The 21,770-nt window shown below is 37.4% G+C and overlaps 1 pseudogene; it reads right to left on the minus strand.

Annotated features, from left to right (window-relative positions):
• Nucleotides 1-7,083: 7,083 nt before the first annotated feature.
• On the minus strand, nucleotides 7,084-17,335 carry LOC132008075 (ubiquitin-like protein 5; annotated as a pseudogene).
• Between the last annotated feature and the right edge of the window lie 4,435 nt (nucleotides 17,336-21,770).

Below are 21,770 nucleotides of genomic sequence, written 5' to 3' on the forward strand. Positions count from 1 at the left end.
TAACGCCTATAAAAGCATACACAGACACACATACACACACACACACAGAATTAAAGGATATATTTAGCATATAAAATGCTGAGTAAATACTGGTTGATAGTTTATAAGTTAGTTTATAACCTGAATAAATACAGGTTGATAGTTTAGATATTTTAACACCCATAACTCACACTATTTTTTTTAACCATTTTTATTATTTGTAAAAGAAAGTGATGGGAATAAAGATTTTTCTCTTTTAAAAACTGTACTGTGTGTTAATGTGGCTTGGTATCTACAATTACACTTAGCAGAAGTACACCAGATGAATGGCAAAATCTTAATAAAAAATTATTGATTAGGACCCAGTATAATAGATTTGACTAAAATATGCTTGTGATTGCATGTCCTCAGAAGGTGACAAGGAATTCAATATTTAAGAAGTTACCAGGGGCCTGACGTTGGGCTAGTAGCTTTTATATAAATAACAATAATAAAATAAAATAGATAAAATAATTCTTTTCTATAAACACAAAAGTTTTACCCTGTCTAGCAGAGACTCAACTAACTTCTCTGCACCTGTGGAAGAAGCTCGTTTCACCTACATTCGCACATCAGTTTCAGTATTCCTAATCTCGTACCACTCATTACTCCAACTCTATAGGGCATACCTATTGTTAAGTACGTTTTGCTTAGCTGACCCAAGTCTCAGCAGGGTCCCATGAGCCTGAGGGCCAAGAACACAGGACAGACATTCCTGGCGATTAGATACTGTGCTATAAGCTAAGGGTGCAAAGCTAAACACAGCTGTCTTTATCCTCAAGGTCAAGGAGACCAGGATTAATCCTTATTGAGTACGGGCTATATGCAAGGTGTCTGCATAGATATCCAGGCACTAAAAACATATAAACCCTCACTATCCAAAACTCACCCCTTGCTATATGAAACAGTGAACTCAAATAGATTCAAACAGGGCTATCCCCTTCACTATCTGAATTCATTCTATAAACTCTTAATAACTGAATTCAGGAAACAAGTAGATTTGTATAGGAAAAGGCTCTCACTTGTTATCTTTAAATCCTCAAAGTCACCTTGTGAGGTAGGCATTCTTCCCATTTTTACAGATAAGAAAAATGAGGCTCCATGATAGTGATGTTAAAAAAAAAATCCCATCACTTTAGAATAGAAAGAGATAGCAAGATCACACAGCCCAGTGTCCTCATTTTATAGCTGGGAAAAAGGAGTTTGGGGAAGCAGAGTGATTCTCTTTAATCTTCGATCCAGCTAGGAGCAGGTCCTGCCTCAACATCTCCTGCTTCTCCCTTCTGTGCATCTTTCCACTTATCTGGGACTAGTCACCTAAGAGAATGGGCCACACACATCAGTCCCAAAACTTTTAGGGTCACACCCCCATGACCACTAAACCACAATCCCAAGCAAGATTCCATGCTTTTCTTCCTTTTTTGCTCATCTCATCCCAACGCTCCTAGCCTTTGTCCCCTCCTCTAGTCTCCCTTTCCTCCCGTACCATTTTTGTCTTCTTCCTGTTCCTTACTTGCTTCCTCTCCCTCCCTACAACATTGCTAGGAGGAGGAAATTACGATCACAGGTATCTAATAAACAGCCTTATACTACATCCCCTCTCAACAAGGAGAGCAGAGGGAGGTTCCTAGCATCCCTCAAAGTACTAGATCATACCAGCAGCAACCGTTCCCTTTCTGCAAGGAAAAAATGCCACACGTTTGTCATTTTTCTGTCCTTCTAGTCATTCACAACATGCTTCTGACATGGGGCTGATTTTTGCTTCGAGACTTCACACCCCCAGAGACTTTCCCTTAGGAAATTTACAACCTTCTGTTCCTTTCCAAGTCATCAAAATTCTAATGGAGTAGTGTACTATGTAAACCTATGCTAATTTCAGTCATTATGCAGATGTCCAAGTATATTGCAGGTTTCCACCTCAAAGTGTTATTTCCCTCTAGAGTCAAAGGTACTTGGATGAGCTGCTGATCCCTTTGTTAAAATATAATCCACATATCACTAGGTCACCAAATTTATCAAACCTCTGCCAGGAAAACAGGATCCCTCTAGAGAGGCTGGCGAGTTGAGCAGTGTTGAATTGATGCTTGTATTGAAAATGGAGTGATGGGAAAACACTCTAAAGAAACTTAACTTTTTAATTAATCATAATCTCCCCCCTTTGTGAATTTCAAAAATTCCCGTTTTTGTTTTCATTTAGCAAGCTCTGTTTGGCTCCGTCTGAGCTGCCAGGAAAACAGTATAAAAATATTTTCCATGCGTCGTCTCATATAATCCTCAAGATAATTTTAAAGGGTCTGCCTGAAATGCATCATTTTTAAACATTTAGAAGCTGATGTTTCAGTGAGGTGACAAGATATGACCAAGGCTACACAGCTCGTCCTAAGTGTTAATATCCAGACCGGCGACGCTTGAGTGGCTCAGTCAGTTAAGCTGCTGCCTACGGCTCAGGTCATGATTCTAGAGTCCTGGGATTGAACCTCACATCGGGATACTTGCTCAGTGGGGAGCCTGCTTCTCTCTCTGCTTCTGCCTGCTTGTGCACTCTCTCTCTCTCTCTCTCTCCGACAAATAAATAAATAAGTAAATAAGATCTTAAAAAACAAAACAAAAAAACCCGGGCCTTACATCAGCCTCCATGTTCTTTTCCATTTACACATATTTACAATTTCAACGTGTTGTCTATCAATTGGTCCAAGCTGGACTTTCCTTGGATAAATGTATCTAAATGGTTGAAGTGCTCATGTTCTATACAGAGTAAGATCTTCAAAGAGAGTGATGTTCTATCTAGGAGATATAAGGAGGTTCTCATTAGCCTTGTAACCAATTATACCTATGATGTTAATACAATTGGATTAAGGGCAAAGAGTTCAGTTAAGGTACATTCAATGTTAAAGTCAGAATTTCCAAATGGAAGTAGGATGTAAGTTGACATTTCCTCAGAAGGTCTCTATCACTGTGGCCTTTCCAGATCCCTAAATCAAAGAGCTCATGTTTCCTGAGAAAACTAAACTACCTCATCAAAATAAAGAAAGTTGCGGTAGACACTAGACCAAGACAAATACTAACTTCCTTATATGGGTTCCATATATACTAAGAAGGGCAAGGTTTTGATGCCCAACAGTGGGCACATGTGGCTTTGGAACCTTAACATAGAGTTCATGGCATCTAACCCTCACCCCTGCCCACCATCCAGACTCAATATGAGAATTAAAATATCGGCAATTAGGGGTGCCTGGGTGGCCCAGTCAGTTAGTTGGCTGACTCTTGATTTCGGTTCAGGTTATAATCTCAGGGTACTAAGAATGAGCTCACACTGGGCGCTGGGTGTGGAGTCTGCTTGACCATTCCCTCCCTCTCTCTCCTTTTACCCCTCCCTGCTTGCTTGCTTGCTCTCTCTCTCTTTCTCTTAAATAAAGAAACATTAAAAAATAAAATACAATATCCACATTTAAGACTACAGCATACTGTTCACATGTGACTCAAATAATGAGAACTCTTACTATTCTTCCATTCAGCACTAGGTCTGTCTTAGGGATCCATTCTAACCAGGGGCCAAATTTCCTGGCTCCAATCATGCATTTTGCCACATGCTGCCGTTCATCGTGTAGAATATAACACATGAGCAAGAGTTAAGGAGAGTAAGGATGCAGTGATGACCTCTTGATTCCTGACACCGACACTCCGCAAAAGTTCAAGCCCTGGTGTCAATAAACACTATCATCTCCCGCCCATTGGACCAGCCCCTTTTCAAACTTGGCAGTTGCTGTGTATGTACCCATTTACTGTGATTATTTCCAGAAGTGTATATTTTCACCATCTGAGCGTGAACCCATAATTTATAATAAAAGCTGAAACAGAGACACTAATGCTAAACACAGAATCTTTGCAAATTATATCCCAACAAATAATAAATTTAATAGAGGATCATGAGACCCAAATTGCTAACCATAAGGAGGAGGGAATGTATCATCTTCTAATACTATTTTACTGAATATAAATGAATAAAGCCTTCTTTTATTGAATTTGGGTCATCAGCATTCCAAATCTCAATGGGGCTTTTGACATAAACATACAATCAAGAGCTGAGTTATTATTTTTATAACGATAATATTGTAGCTGGTGCCTTCAATCAGAAGCATGATAAATAATCACAATTCATATAACTTAATAATGTGTTAATACATTTATTTCAAAAAAATATGATACCAGTGTATATCTTTCATTCATTCCCACAGTCTATTTTCTAATAAATTTTGAAACAAAATCCAAGTTTAAACATGATTGTGGTACTCTAGGCAGATGTTCAAGTCCAACCTGCCTAAAAACGCATTCAGTAAGATGAGTGGAGCATAGTCTCATCCAACTATCCCAGCTAAGTTTTCAAGATAAGTTTGACTTTAAGGAAAATCATGGCTATTTTTTTCACCCATTCATTCTCAGGAAGGCAAAATAACATTATAATAATCTGCACTCATTATAAAGTCATATGACCTTAGGTCAAATCCAGGCTGTCAATCACTGACTTTATTGCCTTCAGATACTTGCTCTCTGATTTATCTCCTTATCTGTAAAAGGGTATAATAGTGGCATTTAACTAAAAGGCTTGTTTTAGTATTAAGTGAGATAACCTACAGAAAGCAAAAAACACTACTTCTGACATGACAAATTCTAAATTAATGCTAGCTATTATTTTTCAGTTATCCACAACATTTTTGAAATGCCTACCGGTATACTCTATTAGGCAACAACCAGATGACATATTTGTCAACGCTGCCCCCACCTTGTCACATACAACCCAACCCCAAATCCCAAATATAAAGAAACTAGAGCATTCTCGCAGAGCAGTAAAGAAAGGAATCCACATTACCATGCCTTGTATTTATTTAAGTTGGTATTTAAATTCCAGTTAGTTAACATACAGTCCAATATTACTTACAGGTGTACAATGTCGTGATTCAAGACTTCAGTACAAGCCCCATTGCTCATCATAACAAGGAGAAGTCCCTAACAAGTCGCTAACAAGTCCATAAACCTCCCTACCTCTCTCATCCCCCACCCCACCTCTCTGCTGGTTACCATCAGTTTGTTCTCTACAGTAAAGGGTCTGTTTCTTGGTTTGCCTCTCTCTCTCTTTTCTCCCTCTGCTTATTAGTTCTGTTTCTTAAATTCCACATACGAGTGAAATCATATGGTATTTCCCTTTCTCTGACTTATTTCACTTGGCATAATGCACTCTAGCTCCAGCAGCATCCTTGTAAATGGCTGTAAATCTCTTTTATGTTCAAGTTATTAGATAGATAGATAGATAGATAGATATCTCACCTCTTTATGCAGTTGATGAACACTTATGCTGTTTCCATAATTTAACTATTACAGATAGTGCCACTATAAACATCAGGGTGCAGGTACCCCTTTGAATTAGTATTTCTGTGTTCTTTGGGAAAATAGTAGTAGTAGTAGTAGTAGTAGTAGTAGTAGTAGTAGTACAATTGCTGGATTATAGTGTCATTCTATTGTTAACTTTGATCTGGCTGAAGGAAGGAATAATGAAGCATCCATATTGGAAGCAAGTCCCCCACAGACAGCATGTGAGCTACACAGTCTCAATGAGCCTCTTAGTCAATCAGTAAACAGAGGCTTACATCCAAATGATGAAATATTTCAGAGTTAAGAGGGGACAATTGTGTGGTTCAATCCATTCAGCATCTGCCTTCAGTTCAGGTCAGGATCCCGGGGCCCTGGGATCAAGCCCAGCATGGGGCTCTCTGCTCAGCAGGGAGTCTGCTTCTCCCTCTCCCTCTGCCTGCTGCTCTCCCAGCTCATGCTCTCTCTCTCCCTCAAATGAATAAATAATATCTTAAAAAAATACTTCAGAGTTAAGAATAAAGCTAGCAAACTTTTAATAAAGCCATTTCGTCATCTTTAAAATGCCTTGATGGTTATTTTCAAACTTAGAATTCTCAGATGACTTGGCATTTTGTCCTGGACTGAGGTGGCATAGGAAGAGGCAGATCTTGGTGCCCAGCCCTCTCCTTGAAGCCCTGAATATATTCCTACACCTGTTAAGTCTAGCTTTATAGGAGGGACTTCACCTGCATATGTGTTGACATTTCAGCCAACATGTCCAAGGTCCAACCATATACCTTATACAAAGTCACCCTTGAGCTTATAGGTGCCCACTGCAGTAATGATATCTGCTCTTAGGAGGGTGCACCGAGGGAAGAGACCCATATAGATATTAAAAAAGAGTTTGAGTAGGAATTCCAGATCTCAACAAACAGTAAGGCCTGATCTAAGAGATGGCTGGGGACTATATGTGGGATCCTCCCCTTAAGCATATGAAGTCCCTGGCTAAAAAAAAAAGGAAGTGTCTGGAGAAATCCTGTTTAGATTTTTTTAAAGGGTGGAGCCTAGGGAAGGTACCTTTCTGGCTTGAGTCTAAATGCAGAATCAAGGCTTTGGAGCCAAACCACTGGGGTTCTGACTCTGCTTCTGTTCTTTAACAATTAAGTAATCTCAGGCAAGTTATTTAGCCTGTATTCTTTGGTTTCTTTGTGAAATAAGAATGATAATCATTTACTTCATAGTATTTGAGAATGAAAGAATGAGTTAATGCACACAAAGCAGTTCAAAAAGTAGCTAGGAGAGAGTATGCATTGCATAAATATTAGCAATTAGCTATTATTATTACCATTATTAAAAGAAAGAGTAATAGTGATATTGTTAGAGTGGTAGTAACAATAAGGTGCAAGTTCTGAAATAATGCAGTAAATCCTAAAAATAAGTTGCAATCGGGAATTTATTTTGTCTTGTTCTGTTTGGAATAAGGGTCACTTAGATAACATTTATTTTGCTCGAATAGAAGCCCTTCCTCTGGGTAAGTAATTAACGTTTGAATTTCTGATTCTGGCCACATCACAGATTGAACTAACCTAGATCCACTTCCCGTTACAAAACAGAAATACTGAATATGAATCTAAGAGAGAGAGCAACAACAGGTACACAGCTCTGAAGGAAAAATAAGTGGAGGATGCACTGCCAGATGTGAGAAATGAAAAAGGAAATTTAGCTGGGAGTATGAGCTAAACAAGATGATGCATGACTGAAAAGAGGCAGGTGAAATGCTCTAGCAGCAGAGAGAACCTCTATAAAGCCTGAAGTCACACAACTGTCAGTTATGCCATTTCTAAACCTGAATGCATCCGTAACAGTAACGCAGTCCCAAATATGTAAAGACAAAGATGACAGAGCTAAAAAGAGAAATAGACAATTCCATAATCATAGTGGAAGATTTTAACATACCTCACATAGTCACTTACAGAAAAAACTTTAAGATGATTGTGAAAATTAGGAAAAATAAATAATAAAGGAAACAGATTCTCAGCAAAACTGTAACTAGTTCCAATCCTCTTGATGATGTTGTCCGAACAAAACATCAAGTTTAGAAAATATTTGAATCTAATGAATAAACTTAACCAATGGACATTTAGAGAACACTTCACTCAAACAAGTTATTCTTGTGAGAACACGGGAGATTATACTTGGTATCATGAAATATTTGGAACCGAATGGCAGCGCATACTGGATTCTTTAAATTCTTAAGGGGTGCGATGACCACACTGTCTTTCATGACAATTTAAGCTTTAAATGCACGTATTATAAAAGAAGAAATGTAGCACCATAGTGGTCTTTGTATTTAACTAAAGAAATTAGATTTTTTCAAAGGAGGAGAATGTGAAAACAAATTGGAAAGAAAAGATTGGAATCAATGCAGAAATTAACCAGAACAGCAACATTGGCAGAGGGATCACAAAAATTTTCAGCAAAAATAAAGCTGATTCCAGAAAAAAGAAATAACAGGAAGGAAACACTTGAAATAATTGACAGAAACAACATTAAAATCATAGCTGAAAACAGGCTATCATCAGAAATAAAACTGATATTTAAAAATTTAGTAGAGTATCATGGATAATTTTATGACAAAATATTAGAAAACACTATTAAAAGAAATTTTTAAGAACAATATTAAATGCCCAAACTGACTAAAGAATATATAGGAAACTTGAATAAACAGAAGTCCACTAAGTAGGAAGTAACATCCTCTTCACCCCCTGACCCCTAGTCACCTTATGACTTCTGGTAGGGTGCTTTCAATTTGACGTAATAATGGTTCCATCATGTAAAATATATTCAAGAGATCAAGGGTATAAGAGAATTAATGTAGATTCCTGAAACTTCCCCTTTTTTACTCTTGGGGAAAAACTGGTGCTATCTGTAACTTATGCAAAGTAAAGGAGCCACAGGTTTGGAGGAACCCAGATTTCATCTTCTTTTATGTAATGAGTAGGAGGCACATCTAGAGAAATAGTGGCTTCCCATAGGTAAGTAATCTCACATTCTATTTCCTATAATGTTATAAATTTTCTGTACCATTTCAGTGCAATGAGTCTTACCAAACCTTACTATGATTCTTTCAGATAATCTCCAGATCCCTGATCATGTTTCCAAATCTGGACAAGGAATTTGAGAAAACTGAAATAAGCCATTCACAGAAAGACAAAATAGTACATGATCTCACTGGGATGTGGAATCTAAAATAGTCAAACTCCTAGAAACACAGAGTAGAATGGTGGTTTGCAGGGACTAGTGGGACTAGTGGGAAAATGAAAAGATGTTGGTTCAAGGGTGCAAAGTTTCAGTTATGCAAAATAAGTAAGTTGTGGAGATTTAATCTACTACATGATGATATAGTTAACAATTCTGTAGTGTATACTTGAAATTTTCCAAGAAGGTAGATCTAAAGTGTTCGTTCTCAAAATTGGAAAATAAAGAAATGAAAAAAAAAAAAAAAGGTAACAGTGAGGTGATGTATATGTTAGTTTGTTTGATCATAATGATCATTTTACAATGTATTTATACATTAAAATATCAAGTTGTAGATTTTAAAATATATATATATTTTTTTATTTGTCACATATACCTCAGTCCAAAAAACAAACAAACAAACAAACAAAACCCTACAAGATGTAAAGAACTAAAAAGAAAACAGAGAATAAAGAGAAATAGAAACTTATTTATACCACCTGTGATAGTGTAAATTTTCTCAAACTCTCTACAAAGCAATTTAGCAATATGAAGAAGTTGAAAATGCCTATTTTTCGTAGAGGTTCTGGTATTAGATATATAACCTATGGCATCATTTTTAAAAGTGCTGATTATAACCCATTAAAAGATTTCCAGTTCAATTTAGTAGGTTTTTATCCACTTTAGTTTATTAGAACAGAACTCAAAATGCCAGAGTAAATTTTATTCATCATATACATATATCTGTGTGTATGTGCACATGTGTATATGCATGTGAATATAGAAAAGATAAAGGTAAGTATCTTTCAATACATAGGTTTGTGTGCTTGTGTGCAGGTCATGAGTCCCAAGATAAAATGTATTTCCTTCTGTGAATTACAGTACAAAAAGTTTAAACAGAATTTTCCTGGAGAAACACCCCCATATAAGCACAGTGAGACATTTACAGGGGTGTTCACTGAAACATTTTTCCTAACCATGAGTAATGGTAAATAATTAGAAGTCCTTCAATTAAAAATGGGTAAATAATTCATAGTACTCTTATATAACAAAACACTACAATAGTCAAAATAAATGAACTAGCTCCTCATGAATCACTATGCAAAATTTCACAATATAACATCGGGCACAAAAAGCAAGTTGAAAAAGTACATCTGTAAAATTTATGCAATAGAAGAACAAAATAATATTATAGACCTTTATAGCTATATGGAGTGGAGGTATAGAAACATACATGGTAAGGATACACACATGCTGCAGGACTCTAATTACCTCTAGCCTGGTTGTCTTTACATGGTTAAGGAGAGCAGATTATGATTGGAATAATGAGGAATCAGCTGTAAGTACAAAATTATATTTCTTTCCAAAAGAGGGATATGAAATAAATCTGATGATATTGCATTGGTATACCTGAGTGTTTGCAATGTCTCAAAAGTAATTTCTTAATCAAATTAGGTGAACTGGCTTAAGGAAGTGTTCTGTGCCAACAGGAGTATTACAAGTAATTATAACCATAGCATCTGTATTTAAATGAACTAATAATGCAAAAGAAAAACTGGTATCTCCCCAAACACATTCAACATACGCCCACAGTTGTTACTGGTGTATCAAGATGGAAACTTTAAATTGAACAGAAAAAAAAAAAATAAGACATTGGAAAGAATTTCTCAACTGCGAATTTCAGACTTTAGAGATTTAGAAACAGATGGGGATCCACTAAATTTCAGACTCGTACACGTTCTCTTAGCTAGAGGTCAGTTAAAATGACCAGCTTTTTCCTGAGGTTCTTCATATATTTATGTAATGCTCACTGCAGAAATATTTAAGTAGTGATAAAAGTGCTAAGAATGGGAAAACAGCTTCAACGCACATTGTCAGCTGTGGTTTTTGCCAAATACTTAACTTTCCTTAGGCCAAAATGTTTGCCACATGAATGATTCCAGTTACAACTGCAGACTACTCAAAAAGTGGTTCCAAGTGCCATGAAAATCACACTTTAGCAGAAATTGGCATGTTTCAAACCACCACTGAATGTTAGGGCCAAAGGTTCTTTTTAAATTAACTATTAGTATTTTTACACAAATTCTAAACCTACAGGATACGAGGAAAATGAGCAAACTCATAAACTGGTTTTCACATTCTATGACAAGCTCAGTAAGAAAGTGGAAACACATGCCCCCATACCATCATTTAACCATGAATACTCTATTTTAAAAATGTAAAATGTAATTAATTATTTATCAGAAGATCACCCAGACTAATAAGACTAACATTCTGCCAAATAGTTATACAAACTCAAGTGATCAGTTGAGCTCTTTGGCATACCCTGTGGTGGCTAAACTTTGAAGGGGACCCCAGTGAGTCAAATCTTTACATAACACACTCCCCTTGAGTGTGTGGGCAGGATCTGAGGCTTACCTCCAGCCAACAGAAAATGACAAAGGTAGTGGAACAGCCACTCTGGGCTTACATAAGACAGTATCTTAGCAGCTGGTAGCAAGAGCTTCTCCTACTGGCTTAAAGGAATAAGGTTCCACATTGTAAGGTGGTTTAGGGATGAGGGGGTTTACAGTAGACTTGTAAAAGGACCATTTGGGGAGGAACTGTAGTGTCAAGTAGGAGGAGAGGGCCCTCAGGATAGCTAGTCACCAATGGGAACCTCCATCCTACAGTCACAAGGAATTCGGCCCCAGATCCTAAGAGCTTGGGCAAGGATTCTGAGTTCCAGAAAGGAACACAGCCCTGTCCATATGTTGAGTGCAATCTTGTGAGAAGATGAGAAAAAGAACGGGTTGAGCTGTGCCTAGACTAGTCCACCAGACTGTGAGATCTGAAATGTACACTGTGCTAAGCACCTAAGTTTGGGTAATCTGTTATGTAGCGACAGACAACTAAAACCATTCGCCAACTGTGAAAAAGCTGCATTGTCAGAAGTTCCCAATTTTGAGTGTGCTTGAGACTTACCCAAGACTTTTTTTTTTTCCTTTTTAAACAAATACACAATTCTGTACCTCAAAGCAATTGCTTGATCAGAATTTTGAGAGAAGGGGCTGAGATATGCTAATTTTTTAAAGATTTCCAGGTGATTCTGAGGACACCAGTCTGATCCTTGAGATCCTTTCTAGTTATAAATGTTTACAAATGGCATTTGGCATGCAAAGGTTGATAACGCTTACTTCCTCTCATTTTCTTGTATAGTAAAATCACACATGATATTTGCTGTAGCTCCAGAGACCAACTTTTAAAACATGGAAGCAGCTGTGCTTGATAAATATATCTATCTTTGGCCATCTTCCAAGCCAATATGTCATCAACCAGTGTGTGGACATTTACTTTCCTTCTTAAAAGAGAGAAAGAAGAACAGAAAGACAGAGAGAGAGAGAGGCACAGATACACACACACACACATTTTAAATGACCTACACACCCAAAGTGACTATAAATGAGGCTTGTTTGGGGTAGGGGTGGGAACAGGCACATCTTACTACTTTCTTTCCTCTCATTGTTTCTAAAACCAGAGCTTCCCCTTCCCTCCCAGCTCCGGCTGGGCAAAAACCTCCTATTTCCTACTGCCTATTTTTTGTACCCATACCTAGCAAAGCTCTGTTGCTCGCCATCATCAATCTATAATGAGAGAGGAAAATACAGGTAAGAGAGGAGAAACTAAACCTTGGAGAACTCTCAGCTATAAATTAAAGTTCGATCTTACTTATATTTTAAAAGCAATGGCCCCATGGAATAAAGACAAGGGAGTTTTTCCTCCCTCTATTCACTTCTAATTTATATTGTCCCAAGTCAAGGTACTGTGGAAGGAAAGTTGTAGAAGCTGAGAGGCTAGAGGAATTGATTTTTGGTTTTTGTCTTCAAAAAAGAGGAGTAACAGGAACAGACAGAGTATCAGATAGTAGCTTAGAAGTCCATGTGCCTCAGTTTTGATCCTTGGTTTAACGTGTTAACCTCTATACCTCTGGTTCAAGGCCCTATGGTTGCTGAGTTTCTAAGGGCAACTATAAATCCTGAATAAGCGGTTCATTCTGGGTTGCCCTCTTTTCAAATGGGGTCAAACTACTTTCTTGGCAGATTTCCTTTAAGATGATTTATTATATTGCTGAAAAAAAAAAAGAATGAATGAATGAATGAACAGACCCCTTTCTCCTCTTCTTCTAACCATCCCCATGCAGAATTTGTAAAATCCATTAATCATATACTGGGTTTGAATGAGTTTTCAGGACTTCAGAAAGCAGCCTGCTGAAAGTTTAAGCAGATGTTTCCTTTTATTAATGCAACGATGAACAACGTTGAAAAAGGAGAAGCAAATATTTTACGATCTCATCTTCAAAGTCAAAGAATTCTCAGAGATTTGTTTTTTTCCTGCTTTTAAATTTCAGGTCAGTGGGACTGGGTTCAGGAACCCTCACATAGCACATGTTTCAAACAGAGTGTCGTGGTACTACAGTCTGTTCCCTTCTCTCTTTCCCGCACTACCTCTTCACCCCCACCCCAAGTCCCATTATGTTTGGTTGAAGCTGCCTTTGGAACAAAGATTGACTTTTAATACACATTTGCGTGCATCCCAATAAATAACATAGTTTATTGTGTTTCAATCAGTCTCTTATTCTCAAAAACTCTAACAATAATTTCAGATGTGGTCTCCTCACATTTCAAATTCTGACATAGCTATGCCACTTGGCACTTTGATCACTTATTACTTGTGGTTTTCTTTTCTTTTCTTTTATATTTATGTTTAATCTGAATCTCTGCTGACTAAACTTCTTTTCTAACTATGATACACACTCTATTATCTCTCCCCAGGATACTGTCTCTTACCATTGAACTAATTATAGGAGCAGTGGATATAATATCTCTTCTTTTATAATAAACCCAACCAACTGCGCCATATTCCTATTGCCACTAGAACATTTAATTCCCTTGATGATAGCTTTAATTGTTGCTAAGAACAGTATTTTTTCCAGGGCTCTTCACTTTTCGTCACCAACAATAAGATGTGTTTATTTCCCTTTTCAAGAGCAACTTCTTCCCCAGGCGGGAGAAAGAAAGTTACTTCGAAACCACATAAAATGTACTGAGCATTCAATCTTAGGAGTGGAGAACAATATGCTAAATTGAGACGTGAAATCTGGAGTATACAACCACCTACACTAGATACGGGTTCTCCCCTCACATTTCAGGGTCCCCTCAGCCACACTGAAAATAAGTACTTTCTAAAAAAAAAAAGACAACATTTCTCCCCTTTGCGATTGCATGTAACTGATCTAATTGACACATTTTAAATCCCTGAGAGTGCAATGCAGACTTGTCTCCCTTAACATGTGCTCATGCAAATGATGAACACTGGTAGGAAGAATGTTTCTAAAGAAGATCACATTTGCATCTAACTGATTCAAGCATCATATTTGATGTGGCTACATGGAAGGTATTCTTGCATAAGTAGGGACTTTTTGGAAACCTTGATCATTTTTTTTTTTTTTGCCCATTTCCTGCAGCATAATATCAATTCTGCTTTTCAGAAACAAAACAAAACAAAATATGCATATGTTTTAAACCCATCAGCATCAAAATCACAGGATATAGTGAAAGCAGGAAATATGCCAACATCTCATTGGTCAATTTGGTTGCTTACTTTCATGAACCTTAATCTACCCATGTACAAATCTGGAAATTGAATTAGACCAGAGATGAGAAACGATTTTTGTTAGCACTGACTCAGGGCAGAAATGTGCATGGGCTTGTATTTGGAAGAAATTGTGTATATCTATACCTATACCTACACGGACATCTATACCCACCTGTACCGATTTCTACAGCCATCTACATTTATATTGGCATCTTTAGGAAACGTAACATCTATAACTGTGATGGATAGTTATTTTATTATTTCTAAATTCTTGAAGGCTTTTTTAGCAAAGAAAAATTCAGAAAATGTATTAATAGTCTTTGAAATAACATCTAGGAATAATAATAATTAGAGAAGGGGATCTAATTTCATATTAGAGTTTAGCCACACAAATAGGATTTTTAAAATTCTGATTAAGGAATTGGTAAGCAGGTGGAAAAATATTGCTTCTACCATTTCAGCTCCTACTACTCTTGGCCTCATACACTTCATTGCAGTAATATTGGCCTTTGCTCTGTTTTTGTAACATACAAATTAATTTCTGCCTCAGGATCTTTGCATTCTCCTCTTTCAGGAACTTTGATCCAATACCACTGAATAGCTCATTTGTTCATTCTTCTCTTTACTCAGTGTATAATCCCTATCTCTAAGAGAAATCCCTACCTTCTTATATACTCCACGCTTGTTTATAACAGTGCCCTATTTTATTTTCTTATAGGACTCATCACTAACTAAAATAAAGTACATTAATTGTCTGTTTCTGTTCAAGAATGTAAATTTTTTAAGGACAGATACTTTGTCTTATTCACATCTCCAGCACAGAGCAGGTGTTCATTAAATTTTGGCTGAATGAAGAAATATGTTTTTTTCTTGTCTTTCAGATGATGTCTTAGACCAAGTTGTAAGGCAAGGTAAGTCATTAGTTGCTCATCACTGAAATATGTGTTTCTAAAATGATAACTGATAATGTTAATAACAACTAGTACTATACTTAGCATATTTGCTATCACACTGATTTCCCCACTGAAAGTGGTATTATAGCCAACTCTACTTTGAGGATGAATTCTTGCCATGTCATGTGATTTTAGATCAGCTCCAGGATTTTGATGGGAAAGCTATTTTTAACATCCCAGATTGGAAATGCCCACATTGCACTGTTTTACCAGGAATACAGACCACCCTCAAAATCGCTTAACACTGGATTTCTAATCTCATTCTTAGGGTTCTTATATTTGTGAAAGGAAGCTAACATCAAATAATGCGAGAAAAAATAAAGCCTGCTTTTTGTTAGAGGAATAAATCTCAGAAAAAAACATATTTTCATGAAAAAAAAATAGCCAGTTTATAGTAGAGTGGCCAGGATTAGTAATACTTAAAACAATACTCAGAGGCTCTGACTTTCTCACCTCACACAGTTTCCTGGCCATTTAGACAATTCACTTCATATCTGAGCTCAGAAATACTATTTATGCCTCAGTGGAGGCATAAATAGAAAGCTATTTATGGACCTCTCAGAAAATCAGAGTCAGAACATTACCAAGCTTATTGTTTGAAAAAACTATTAAAGAATAATGGACATACAATATTGTATTAATTTCAGGTATAAGCTATGGTGAATCGATATTCATATACATTACAAAATGGTCACCACCGTAAGTCTAACTGCCCCCTGTCACCACAAAAGTCGTTACAATATTAGTGACTATATTCTCTCAGCTGTACATTATGTCCCCATGATGTATTTTAATACTTAGTTATTTTTTTTTGCTTTGTTATAGTAGGTACATCTAAAACATGACACTAAAGTGTTAATCTGTGTTACAGAAAAGATACTAAGATTTTCTATTATTTACACTAAACAAGCAAGCACCTTTAAAAAAATAAAAGATAAATAAATAATATAAAATTATTTATAAATATATATTATATAATGTTTATATTTTGTATTTTATAAAAATGTATTTTTATACTTTATAAAAAACAAATAAATAAATAAAACCCAAAACAACATAAAACAAACCAAATTATTCCTTTTTGACATTCCCCTAGCCAGAGGGGACACTGTGTCCTCTTCCAAATGACCAAGACCCCTTTCAGGGGTTACACGCTATGAAGACATCCTCTAATTAGAAATATCAGCTCTGGCTGGAATCACAGGGGCAATGGAGAAGGGTTAGGGTTGTGGAGGAGGGGGTCCAAACTTGGGCAGGGGATTCCTACAGCTTCTGGCCAGCTGCCCTCAGACCCTTGCTGCCTTTTGCCATCCTTGGGTGGATAGCTTGGTTGGAGGTGCTGCGGGAGCTGTCCACCCACCCAGGACTTTAGGGTGGGTTCAGACGGCTATGGCAGGTCAATACTCCAGGAACAATTTTTTTTTTTTTTTTGCAACTTCAAAGATTTTATTAACATGAGGTTTTTGTTTGTTTGTTTGTTTGTTTTTAAGATTTCATTTATTTATTTGACAGACAGATCACAAGTAGGCAGAGAGAGAAGAGAAAGCAGGCTCTCCACCGAGCAGAGAGGGCTCGATCCCAGGACCCTGGAATGGTGACCTGAGCCGAAGGCAGAGGCTTTAACCCACTGAGCCACCCAGGTGCCCCTAACATGAGTCTTTAAAAACTAGCATCCTGAGGCATCTTGGTGGCTCAGTGGGTTAAGCCTCTGCCTTAGGCTCAGATCGTGATCCCACATCAGGCTCCCTGCTCAAAGGGAGTCTGCTTCTCCCTCTCCTCCCCACCTCTGCTCTCTCTCTCTCTCAAATAAATAAAATCTTTAAAACAAATAAATAAAAACTGGCATTCATACCAGTGTGGGGGTGAGGGTGGGAGAAGAGGGGAGGAGAAGGGGGGCGAGAGGAGGGTGGGGCAGGGTAGTGGGGGAGGAATTCTGCTCTGTTGGTAATCAAGCTCTGGCTTCATCCCATCATGGATTTCACAGTCCCCCAGAGACACATGGTCCTTAAAAATCTTGCCCCACTTCTTCAGGATGATCTTGTTTTAATGGGTACCAGTTGGTTGTGACCAGCTTCGATGGTGCCATCAGTGTTGCATTTAACATGGACCGTCTTACCTAGAGAGTTCTTGCAAACAACCTCCATCATCCTGTCTGGAGCTCAAAACACCTGGAACCTGTGGCTGCCACAAGCTCCTCCTTCAAGGGCCAAGCCCATGTCAGAGTGGACTCCAAGGGCGAGAAGCAGACCTTTAATCCAATTCACCTACTTTATCCCCCCCCCATATTCCCAATTGACAACCATCAGTTTGTGCTTTGTAAATATGAGTCTGTTTTATTTTGGGTTTGCTTTGTTTTTAAATATCATATGTACATGAACTTCTACAATATTTGTCTTTCTTTGACTTATTTCACTCAGCATGATAGATTCTAGGCCTACCCATGTTGTCACACATGGCAAGATTTCATTCTTTTTTATGATGATTCTTCCATTACACCCCATCTTCTTTATCAATTCAACTATTCATAAACAGTGAGTCGGCTTCCATTTCTTGGCTCTTGTAAATAACGCTATACTGAACATAGAAGTACTTCTAAAAAATATATGTTTATAAAAAATAAAAAATTATATTACAAAAAAAAAAAAAGAAGTACTTCTATCTTTTCAAATTTGTTTTTATTTTCTTTGGATACTTAAACGGCCAAATTGGCCGTTCTATTTTTTTTTTTAATATTTATTTATTTATTTGAGAGAGAGAAAGAGTGCAAGTGAATGAGGAAGGCCAGAAGTAGGGGGAAGAGAGACAATCCTCAAGCAGGCTCCTCTCTCAGTGTGGAGCAGGACACTGGGCTTAATCCCAGGACCCCAGAGATCATCACCTGAACTGAAACCAAGATTTGGCCACTTAACCAACTGAGCCACGCAGGCACCCCTGGTAGTTCTATTTTTAATTTTTTTTAGGAAACTTCCTTAGTGTTTTCCATAATGGCTGCACCAATTTACATTCCCTCCAACAGTGCACCAAGGTTTCCTTTCCTCCACATCCTGGCTAATACTTGTCATTTCTTGTCTTTTTCATACATTACTAACCATTCTAACAGATGTAAAGTGATACCTCATTGTGGTTTTGATTTGCATGTCCCTGATAATTAGGGAAATGCATGTAGCTATTTTCATGTTGCTGTTGGCCCTCTGTACATCTTTCTTTGGAAAATGTCTATTCAGATCCTTTGCCCATATTTTTTAACCAAATTGTTTCTTTTTTTGATATTCAGTTGTATTCAAGCATACTCCTAAAAAACCAAAACAAACAAACAAACAAACAAACAAAACAAACCTAAAACAAAACAAAAAACCCACTAGTAGCAAAAACAAAGACCCTGATTATATATATTACTTAACGGAGCTGTGCATGATTTGTTGTCTTGCTAAAGGCCTATTTTGTAGTCAAGTCATCCAAGTGAATTATAGTGGTAGGAACATACCCTTCTGACATAATCAATTTAACTTCAGGCAAAATGTTGGGATCAAATTCAAAATATATGGGTGTGGGTAACAATTCTCATGACTAATCACCTAATTAATGCATTTTGCCTTTGTTTACTAAGAATATTTATATGCTAATTAAGTCAGATGTACTGACTGGTCATTAAATGTACCACTGATGAGATTTTAATAATAATAACTAAAACTGAAATCTTATTCAGGTTAAAGTTGGGTTTTTTTTTTGTTTTTTTTTTTTTTTTTTTGACAGAGAGAGAGATCACAAGTAGGCAGAGCAGCAGGCAGAGAAAGGGGGAAGCAGGCTCCCCACTGAGCAGAGAGCCAGATGCGGGGTTCCATCCCAGAACCCTGGGATCATGACCTGAGCTGAAAGCAGAGACTTAACCCACTGAGCCACCCAGGCACCCCTTATTCTACAGGTGAAATGACCATCTCACACCACAATTTCAGCAGTTTATCAACTACCTGGGTGAAGGTAATCTTTTTTTTCTCCCCACAAATCAGTTTTTACTGAATTCTGGAGTTGTGAAGTAACTTACCCAACATCAGATTTAAAAAGTTGTAGAGTGGGTCTACAACCTAGATTCTGGTCCTTTATTCTTTTTCTCCCCCTAAATCAGTTTTTACTGAATTCCAGAGTTGTGAAGTAATTTACCCAACATCAGATTTAAAATGTAGTGGACTGGGTCTCCAACCTAGATTCTGGTCCTTTAAGTAAGTTTCCAAACTTACTTCTAAGATAAGCATCCCTCTTTCAAAGGAAAGTTTAAGCACAAGTTCAACATATAACAGAGATAAATATGCACCCACTACTATCAGTTATGAAAGATGCCAGACAACACACCTGGCCCTTCAACTCCTTCCTCCACTGAAGTGACTGAAGGAGCTCTGAAGAAAACACTTAACACATTGCATGGTTTGAAATCCAATGATGCATATATAGATAGAGACTGAAGCTTGCAAGGAAAGGGATTAATGATAATGACCAAGTCATCAGTATTGGTTATGGACTCTTTTCATTCATTGTATGTTCATTAACTATGGCTTTCTTAAGTATAAGTTGATGGATTCTTCCCTCTCTGTTTCACCAGTTACTTCAACACTCAGTCATCATCCAGGCCTCTGTAAGGCATGGCCTCTGCACATCTCCAATGTCACATAAACTAGAATGTAGTACTTCTAATGCTCTTAATTGCAGCAACAGCTCTGAGCCCATTGGTGATTCTTCCACCAGAAGGAAGGAAACAAAAGTGTAAGTACGTCTTTTTAGAATATCTGTGAAATTAGCTCTACCTGATTTGACTTTATTATTAACTCCAATATGATCTGAAGTTAGACTAATGTCAAGACTAATGTCGAGTTTTGATATTGTGGGATAAGCACTGAGATTGGAGTTGGGCCGTTCATTTCCAGTCAAATATAACCCACCTCCCTTGTGACCTGTGAGTCTTCGTGAAAGTCATTCTTTTTAGTTTCGGGCATTTCACACGTAAACAAAAGAAAAAAATATATCATAACAGTGAAGCCCAATTATGTTTTTTTAAAGGATGGTATTCAAAATATGCAGCAACTAGAAGGTCAAGTACATTGTCCAATCAGAATGGATGCTGACAGCAAACACTGAAGGGGCCCAGGCATATAGTAGCTGTGGCAGAATCCGGTGAGATCAGATAGCATAGTAAACATGGAAATGCTTTGTTAACTATGAAGTTTACCTAAGGTTAGGTGTAATTATAATACTGGTTTATAAGTTCTGTACATTCTTGCTTACTTATAATATTTCAAACCATGATGTTCTCCATGAACTTCAGTGCTACAAGTATTTAAAAAGACAAAGACGATGGTGATTATGATGGTTATTTAATTTTTTACCAGAATTCTAAAGGATGGGTTTCATTATTATCTCTGTTTTACAGATGAGATCCTTGAGCCTCCATAAGTTTAATTCATATGCCTGACCTTACCCAGCTAATCACCTGCAGAACCAGAATTCAAACCCAAGTGTGTCAAAACCAAGCCTGTGTCATAACCTGGGTAGTTGAAGTGTGATTTTTACCAAGAATTCACAGTAAATTTCTCAAAGTCATAACATGCTGAAGTAAGACTTCCACCTCCTGTTACTTCTCAACTGGAGTCACTGGTAAGGTGGGTTTATTCTATATTTAATGGAGCTTCAAGATCCCTCACTTACACCATCATCTGCCAGCGCTGAGAGTTACTTAGGAGTCCTAGAGGATTTTGGGTGGGGAGGGAAAGCCAGGTTGCACACAGAAGCAAATCTACACAAGTATTACTGGGAAATGGCGCACAAAGAACTCAGAAGAAAAGACTCTAAATCTCTAAAATTTCAGAATTTTCTTGGGATTTCTCTTATTTGAAATCATGATTTATTTTGTCCCCAGTTGTGTTCTCATACTTTACTTATTTGTTTTCTCCTTAAAGAAAGTCTTTACAAATGTATGACCTTTGAGTCCCCAAAAAACCAGTTCTGCCTTGGTCATGGTGTTAAGTGAGGACGAATCTAGTAGATATCTGGGAAACCAGCTAAGCCCAGTTTTCTCATTCTTAGCTCTTCCTACTCACACTTCAGAGCCAACATAGCAGCAATTTCTGATTTTCTAAGTCTACATTAGTTTCCCTTTCTGCCATCCCCCTAGTATCAATGGCTTCCCCTTTATAATATTTTTAGAATTTATCATATGTTACTCCCAGTTACATGTACCTCAAAGACAGGCTGTGTCTGACTTGGTCACCATTTTATCTTTAATGCCAAGATCAGCACCTGACACAAGGAAGCTACGTAAGAACTCAATGAATAACTACTGAATAAGCATTTTTTTTTTCCTTCCTTAGATATATACATGTAGTTTCTGAATGTCCCATATACCTTGTTGAAAAACAGAATTTTTTTTCACCCCAAATTTTCCAATTTTTTAAAGATTTAATTTATGTGAGAGGGAGAGAACAAGAGAGAATGTGGGCCAGGGGAGGGGCAAAGGGAGAGGGAGAAACAGATTCTGAGCTGAGGAGGGAGCCCAAAGCCAGGCTCCATCCCAGGATCCCAGGATCATGACGAGAG

This window comes from Mustela nigripes, unplaced genomic scaffold (genome assembly GCF_022355385.1).
Source record: "Mustela nigripes isolate SB6536 unplaced genomic scaffold, MUSNIG.SB6536 HiC_scaffold_34, whole genome shotgun sequence".
Classification (NCBI taxonomy): domain Eukaryota; kingdom Metazoa; phylum Chordata; class Mammalia; order Carnivora; family Mustelidae; genus Mustela; species Mustela nigripes.